This window comes from Sinocyclocheilus rhinocerous, unplaced genomic scaffold, assembly GCF_001515625.1.
Source record: "Sinocyclocheilus rhinocerous isolate Xijiao unplaced genomic scaffold, SAMN03320098_v1.1 scaffold1004, whole genome shotgun sequence".
NCBI classification, from domain to species: domain Eukaryota; kingdom Metazoa; phylum Chordata; class Actinopteri; order Cypriniformes; family Cyprinidae; genus Sinocyclocheilus; species Sinocyclocheilus rhinocerous.
The window spans coordinates 2,011,681-2,018,560 of NW_015627248.1; the positions used below are offsets into that span (position 1 = coordinate 2,011,681).

The 6,880-nt window shown below is 35.4% G+C and overlaps 1 protein-coding gene and 1 pseudogene across 1 annotated transcript in view; one reads left to right on the forward strand and one right to left on the reverse strand.

Moving 5' to 3' along the window:
• The window catches only part of LOC107725754 (tyrosine-protein kinase receptor TYRO3-like), a 26,377-nt pseudogene extending 21,875 nt beyond the window's left edge, over window positions 1-4,502 (reverse strand).
• Window positions 4,503-5,786: 1,284 nt separating this feature from the next.
• LOC107725861 (mirror-image polydactyly gene 1 protein-like) overlaps window positions 5,787-6,880 on the forward strand; it is a 47,723-nt gene continuing 46,629 nt past the window's right edge. Inside the window, exon 1 of the mRNA XM_016535267.1 lies at window positions 5,787-5,923. The gene's annotated coding sequence lies outside the window, so the exon portion shown is untranslated. The remainder of the gene's footprint in view (window positions 5,924-6,880) is intronic.

Consider the following 6,880-nt stretch of genomic DNA (forward strand, 5'->3'; position numbering starts at 1 on the left):
CAGCGTTTTTGAATGATTCTCTTGAATAAATGATTCATTCAATTATACATTTTTTAAAGGGGTCATATGATGCTTTTTTAAAGATCATTATTTTTTTGTATTTGGTGTAACAGAATATGTTGACATGCTTTACTGTTCAAAAAACACATTCTTTTTCAAATACTGTACATTATTGTAGTATGCCCCGCCTCTCTCAAACGCTTCGTTTTCTACAAAGTCCCTCCTTCCGACAAGCGCAGTCTGCTCTGATTGGCCAGCTGACCCAGTGCATTGTGATTGGCCGAACACCACAAGCACGCGTCGGAAATGTAACGCCCCTTACCATAATCGCGAGCTTCATCTTTCAACATAAATGTAAAGACGGTACATAATGTCTTTAGTTTTACCATCAGTTCAAACCCGAAAGGGGAACAGAGTCGCGTAACAGACACAGTCATGATGCTCGTATGTATTTGCAGTACACAAGCCGCGATTAAGAAAGCTGACTCCACTGTGATGTGACCCTGTCTCTCTCTCAAGCACACACACACGACGCGATACTCTACACGGCGCAAAACTCTGCATTTGAACAGTCATTAGCAAATACTTAAACTATTAAGAAAACATACTTACAGTAGCTGATTCAGAATAAGCGCCAGATTATTATAGCAAAGTCGGAATTGACCCATTTTTTTTTAGAAATAGCCTTTGCACAGCCAGCCTTGTAGGCTACTCTCCTAGGTTCACAAAACTGTCGTCCATAAAATGTGTTGCACAAATTCGAACATCTGGGTCGTGCTGTTCTGTTGTAAATAAATATTAACCAATGATTCCTCATTGCATCTACTTTCGGAAGGCCAAATAAAGTGCTTTTGCTTTCGCACAGAAACACACAGCGTCTCCCTGCATCAACACTACTGCTGTTCCTGAAACTACGCCTTCTTTCTTTGCATGAACATTTGGGCGGCATTACGCAAATATACATCGTGACGTAGAGATGTGGAGGCGTGTTTGAATGAGGCGTTTTAGCCCGGTCTGGATCAGCCTTCTCTTTTAGATAGAATAAATCCTTTTTGTGGGAGACTTTTGAGCTTTGTAACTCTGCAGATCTTATACATGCACAAATAGCTACATAACACACTAAAGAAAAGGAAAAATAGAAATCGCATCATGTGACCCCTTTAATTTCTTTAAAAAAAATCTTACTGACCCTACACTTTTAAACGGTAGTGTATCATAAACTATCCTGACAAGCTGAACCCTGAGCTGGACATATAGGAATTGAAAAACAAGAGCCTGGCAGAGTATCCAAACAAACTGTTTGTTCACAAATACATAATATACTCAATCTACATAACCAATGAACACAAGAGTTACTCCATAAGGCAAATTAAGCATTTTCATATTGTGCTCAAGAACTAACTTACAAAAGATTGAAAAATAATCCTGTATAACTTTGAAGGTCAAAGTTACTTGCTACAGTATCAAACATCTGGACAAAAAAGTCCTTGCTAAAATGTTTTCATCATTCTTGGTGCCTTTTACCATAGACGCCCACACAGTGATAATACAAAAAAATGATACTGATACAGACACAGGGTCGTGATCTCAAGGCCACAGTCTCATGACAACTGGACAGACTCCCTTTTAGGCAAAAAGTGTAAAAGACAAAGATTTAGTTTGAGAAACAGTAGTAATTGTGGCACTTGTCTTAGAAAACAACCTTGACTGTCAAAACCGAGATTTGACAAATCATATGACAATAATGACTACGTTTACATGGACATCAGTATTCATCTAATTATTTACCTTATTCTAAATAAGCCAATATTACGATTATGGTGTTTACATGAGTTACTTTTAGAATATTCCTTTCATGTTCCCGTTTTACATGTTATAGTACATAGTTCGATTAATGGCACACGTCATTACGTCCCCACGTGACGCCATCCGACGTCCCCTCCGGAATTTCACGTATAAACATATAGTTCGTCTTCGTGATGATGCCATGTACAGTTTTGGGTGTTTCATTTTTAATTTTATGAAAGCTTCAAGTGCAGTTAATTATTTGTACGTGCATACAGACGATGGCGGTGTTGAAGCTCTTTTATTTGCCGTCAAACGGTTGACCACTGCAGTGTGTGTATCCTGTCGCAAAATGCGCTGAAAAGTCCTACATGACGGTAATAATGTGATTAAGGTGTTTACATGTCTATTCTGCACTTCAGTAATGCGACTAAAATAGGAATACTCCACATGTCTTAATTCGATTTCTGTTTACTTCGATTATGACTTTAGCCGGATTAAGGTAATCAAAAATCTCTGTTTACATGGTAGATTCTTAATCAGAGTATTGTCTTAATCGTATTAAAATCGGAGTATTGTTGTCCATGTAAACGTACTGAATATCTTCTAATCAGTTTCAATATCCCCTTCATACAGTCTGATGTCTCAGTTCTTGCCTGAAAACAGTTTCAACCAGTTACGTTTCATTTCTGATCACTGAAAAACATCTATGCTGAAGAACATCCAGGATTTCCAGTTCCAGGTTCATATTTTCCTACCTGTAAAAGGTCTCCCAGTGATGTGCATCTAGTGTGATGTACATCTGATCAGTGCTGTAGATCTTCTCTCCATCCTTCAACCAGATGATCTCTGGCTCACTCAAACCCTCAAAGGCACAACCCAGACGGCCCATGTTACCCTGAGTCACCGTTTGGTTGGAAGGGTTTTTGGTGAACCGTAGCCCTGGAGGAAACTCAGTGTGACATGTTTCTAAAGCAAACTTACAACCAAAGTAATATCAAGACATTTGGACAGGAGACATTTGGACATACTTGATATGCTGATCATTTCATGATCAAAATGTTATATTTCTTGTAAACTGTGTAATACATATGAATTTCATTACATAATTAAACTCTCTATTTATTATCTATATTATCTATCTATATCTATTACATAGTTCATTTAAAAGACAGCAATATTATGGATAGACTGGAATTTTATCTGGAAGCAATGGTTTCAAGTTAAAAACACCTTAATGATGGATTTGTTCATTACAAATACACAGCTTTTTCGCTTCACAAACCGTTAACTGATGGATTACGTGTGGATTACTTGTGGATTATTGTGATGTTTTTATCAGCTGTTTGGACTCTCATTCTGACGGCACCCATTCACTGAGCAAGTTATGTAATGCTAATTTTCTGCAAATCTGTTCTGATGACGAAACAAACTCGTTGGCTTTCTTGGTGGCTTCCTGCCTTTAAATGTCAAGTAAATCACAAAAAAGACAGAGAATAGCAGAACAAGACATGTGCAAATGTAATCTATGCCTTAAAAATTTGGAAAGAAGCTTCATATTTCCTTCAAGACGTCTATTTTGTTGGGACCATTTCTGGCATCTCTGTCAGTGTGCACATTCTGACTGTGAACAGCAGTCGTCATGCATGCTGCAGATATCTGAAAGATCTCCACTGTGACAACACGACAGCTGGCCAAAACATCTGCATCAAAGATCACATTCTTCCCAGGAAACTACAGTGACCTGATATAACTCTACATCCATCTATCTATCCATCCATCCATCCATCCATCCATCCATCACAAATGACACTGATTCAATCAGCTGTGACAGAATAGAGGCTCTAAATAGCTGTTTAAGCAGAATTATTTTAATAACACTCGAAATGTTTATTTGGTTAAATAATGATACATAACAAAAGTGTGCCTCTAATTTAAACAGTCTCTGTTTAAATTACTCTTTTAGTCTTTTTTAGTCTCTTTTTGAAACACGTTTTCAAATACCTTCACCACAATACAATGGTTAAAATATTAAAACAATCTTTTATGTACTTATGTATGTATGTATGTATGTATGAATGTACGTATTTTTTTAATTTATTTTTTTTAATCAAACTCGACCACAATAACAAAAAAAAAACAGAGATGCTGAACTGGTTTAAATTCGTTCAGGCTCCATTAGTTTTTAATCTGTAATGACATCCAGTCAATCCTTAGCATTTAATTAAAAATGAGAAATTATTATGTGAAAGGTTATAAAAGAGGGTTATAAGAAATTTCTGCTTGTGTTCATAATAAATGTCCCGTATATTTACACTTACACCGATGTTTATCGTGAAACACAGCATCTACGTCAACACATCAGCACTGATGAGTTTAAAGAAACACTGCGTTCACAAACTCTGATTAAACGATTATTAAAACAAACTTACCATGAATTCCCTCATTGAAGTGTAGTAAAAAGAGCAGGATACAAAGAGAAACCCCCATTATAACATCTTCTGTTAAAGAGCTGAGTTATCTCCTTCACCTCAGGAAATAAAGTTTGAACAGCAGTGATTATTGAATTAAGTTGGTGTTCGTAAATCCCATTGTATTCATAGACTTCACCGGAGTTTCAACTTCAAAATCACCCTCTTGTATTTATTTCCGTGATTAAACCGGTAAAAGTGGCATTTTGCTCATTGTTTTGATAAGTCCAATACGAGTTCGTGAGAGCGCGGTGATCATCGTTCAAGTCAAGCAGCTCGATTTAGACAAACACTGTAGGAAACATCTGAGGAGTCTGAGAGGCGTGAATAAACGCCCCCTGTATGTCACGTGACGCAACTACACTTCACACCACCACAAACCTCAGAATGTCATTTACAGCGTAGGATTTTCAAACTTTTTGAAGCTAAAGAGGTATTTTTTAAATGTATGCTATATTATAAAGACAGCATGCTTTTGCCAAATTAAATAATTTTCTGTTTTTTATTATATAATTTTATATATTACAGTAAAGGCAACACAAATACATATTTCATTATATATAAAAAAAAATAATAATATAAAAATAATAGGTTCTCATTTACAGAATTATGCAAGAGTTTTCAAACTTTTGAAGCTAAATGCATATTTTCATATATATTATATTACAAAAATGCTTTTGCCAAATTAAATAATTAGCTTTTATACTGGCTCTTATTATATTGTTTTATTATTTCATATTGTAGTAATAGCTAAATAAATAAATAAATGGTCCATTATATTTTACAAATAAAAATAAAATAAAATGTAAATATAAAACATAAATATTTTTTTTTTATAAATGTGAAGAGAAACATTTTTAATTCAAAATTATTTGCATTACTTTTTTCTCCAATGAACACTGTAACAATGTAACAATCCTGTCCGACATGCGTGTACAATGGTGGTAATACCATGGTACGTTGATTATGGTCAACTGACATGGAAATAATTTTGTCTGGATCTATTAAGTCATTCTATATTCTGCTGATTTGAAAGAAAAAAAGAGAAGAGATTATGGCTGAAGAGTGATATTAATTCCAGAATAAATTTAACTTAAATAACAAAACAAAAACAAATAGCTAGTCATTCTGGATTATTTCACTTGATTGTTATTTTACAAATAAAAATAAAATAAAAAGTAAATTATAAAACACAAAGAAAGTGTTTATATATATATATATATATATATATATAAAATTGTGACCAATGTCAAAGTAGTTTAACAGAGAATAATGCCTTACAGTCTCTTGCTTTTACATACTTTTTCTACATGTTTAATATCTTATTTATTAATTCATTTATTTACATTTTCAGTTTTTGTTTATTCGTTAATTTTTCATTCAGCCATTCCTCTTATGACCTGCAAACCACCTTGCATCCACCTTAAAACCGGACTGAACCCCTTATCTGTTGCTATATTTTTTGTAAGTTCCCTCTCAAGGTGCACTGGGTCAGTACGGTGAGCGGCCTCTAGTGGTCAAACGTAGCACTGTCTGTCGTTCTCCCGGTGGGCCGGAGTGAAGCGTGACTCCGCGCACTGTAATAGGAAGTTCCCCTCCAAAACTTTTAGGAAACAATCCTGTCCGACCTGCACCAAATGAACGACGACCTCATAATCCTAATCATGGTAAGTCCGACGACGGTCCATCTTTCAATGACCGCTCCTATCGATGTCTCACTGCATAAATATTCATGCTTTGACTGAATGACTAATGAATTTGAAGAAAATAAAAGCAGTGTTTGTGTTTTGACGCCGCGTCAGACGGTGTGTCACTCTAGGAGGGATTTAGGCAGCAAGTTGAAGGCGCTAGTGTACTTCTTTGACTACTAGTTACGACTTGTCTAGAAATGGTAACACATTAGACCTGTTTGAAACATTCCGGCTTCAGTCAAGTGTTACTTTGTTAGTCGTAAACTCGTGCGCCGCTGTTTGGAACGATTTAAGGACTATGTCTCAACACTTAGTGAGCTGCCTACCTAGACAGCGGTTTTGGGCACTTGTTTTGGTATATCTTTACAAAAGAGTACTGCGTGTACAGTGGTACTAATACCACGGTAGGTTGATGTATGGTCAATGACATTGAAATAATTTTGTCTGGATCTATTAAGTCATTATATAGCCTATCATGCTGAGACGGGGAAAAAGTGTCGTTTAATTTTTTTCTTTCTTTCTTTCTTTCTTTCTTTCTTTCGTTTTTTTATTTTATTTTGTTTATTATGTATTTTGGGTTTAATAAATTCGACAGTTTTTACTTTTTACGTTTTATTTTTAACTCTTATATTATTAATAATAACTTTTATTTTAAATAAAAAAAATGAACAGATTATGGCTAGGGGTGCTCCGATCGGGATTTTTGAGACCGATCACAGAAAGCAGTATCTACCGATACCGATCTTTTTAAAGCCTTCTTTTTATAATTTATAACTATTTATAGTGATACTCCAATCAGGATTTTTAGACATTTATTCAGGGCCTGAATTTCATTTTTGAAAATGGGAGGAATTCCCCTCTTAGGTGACTCTTGTGAGAGGGGAAGCAGCTTTCACACAGGAGTCCGCTACTGATCCGTGTTTACCACAAACA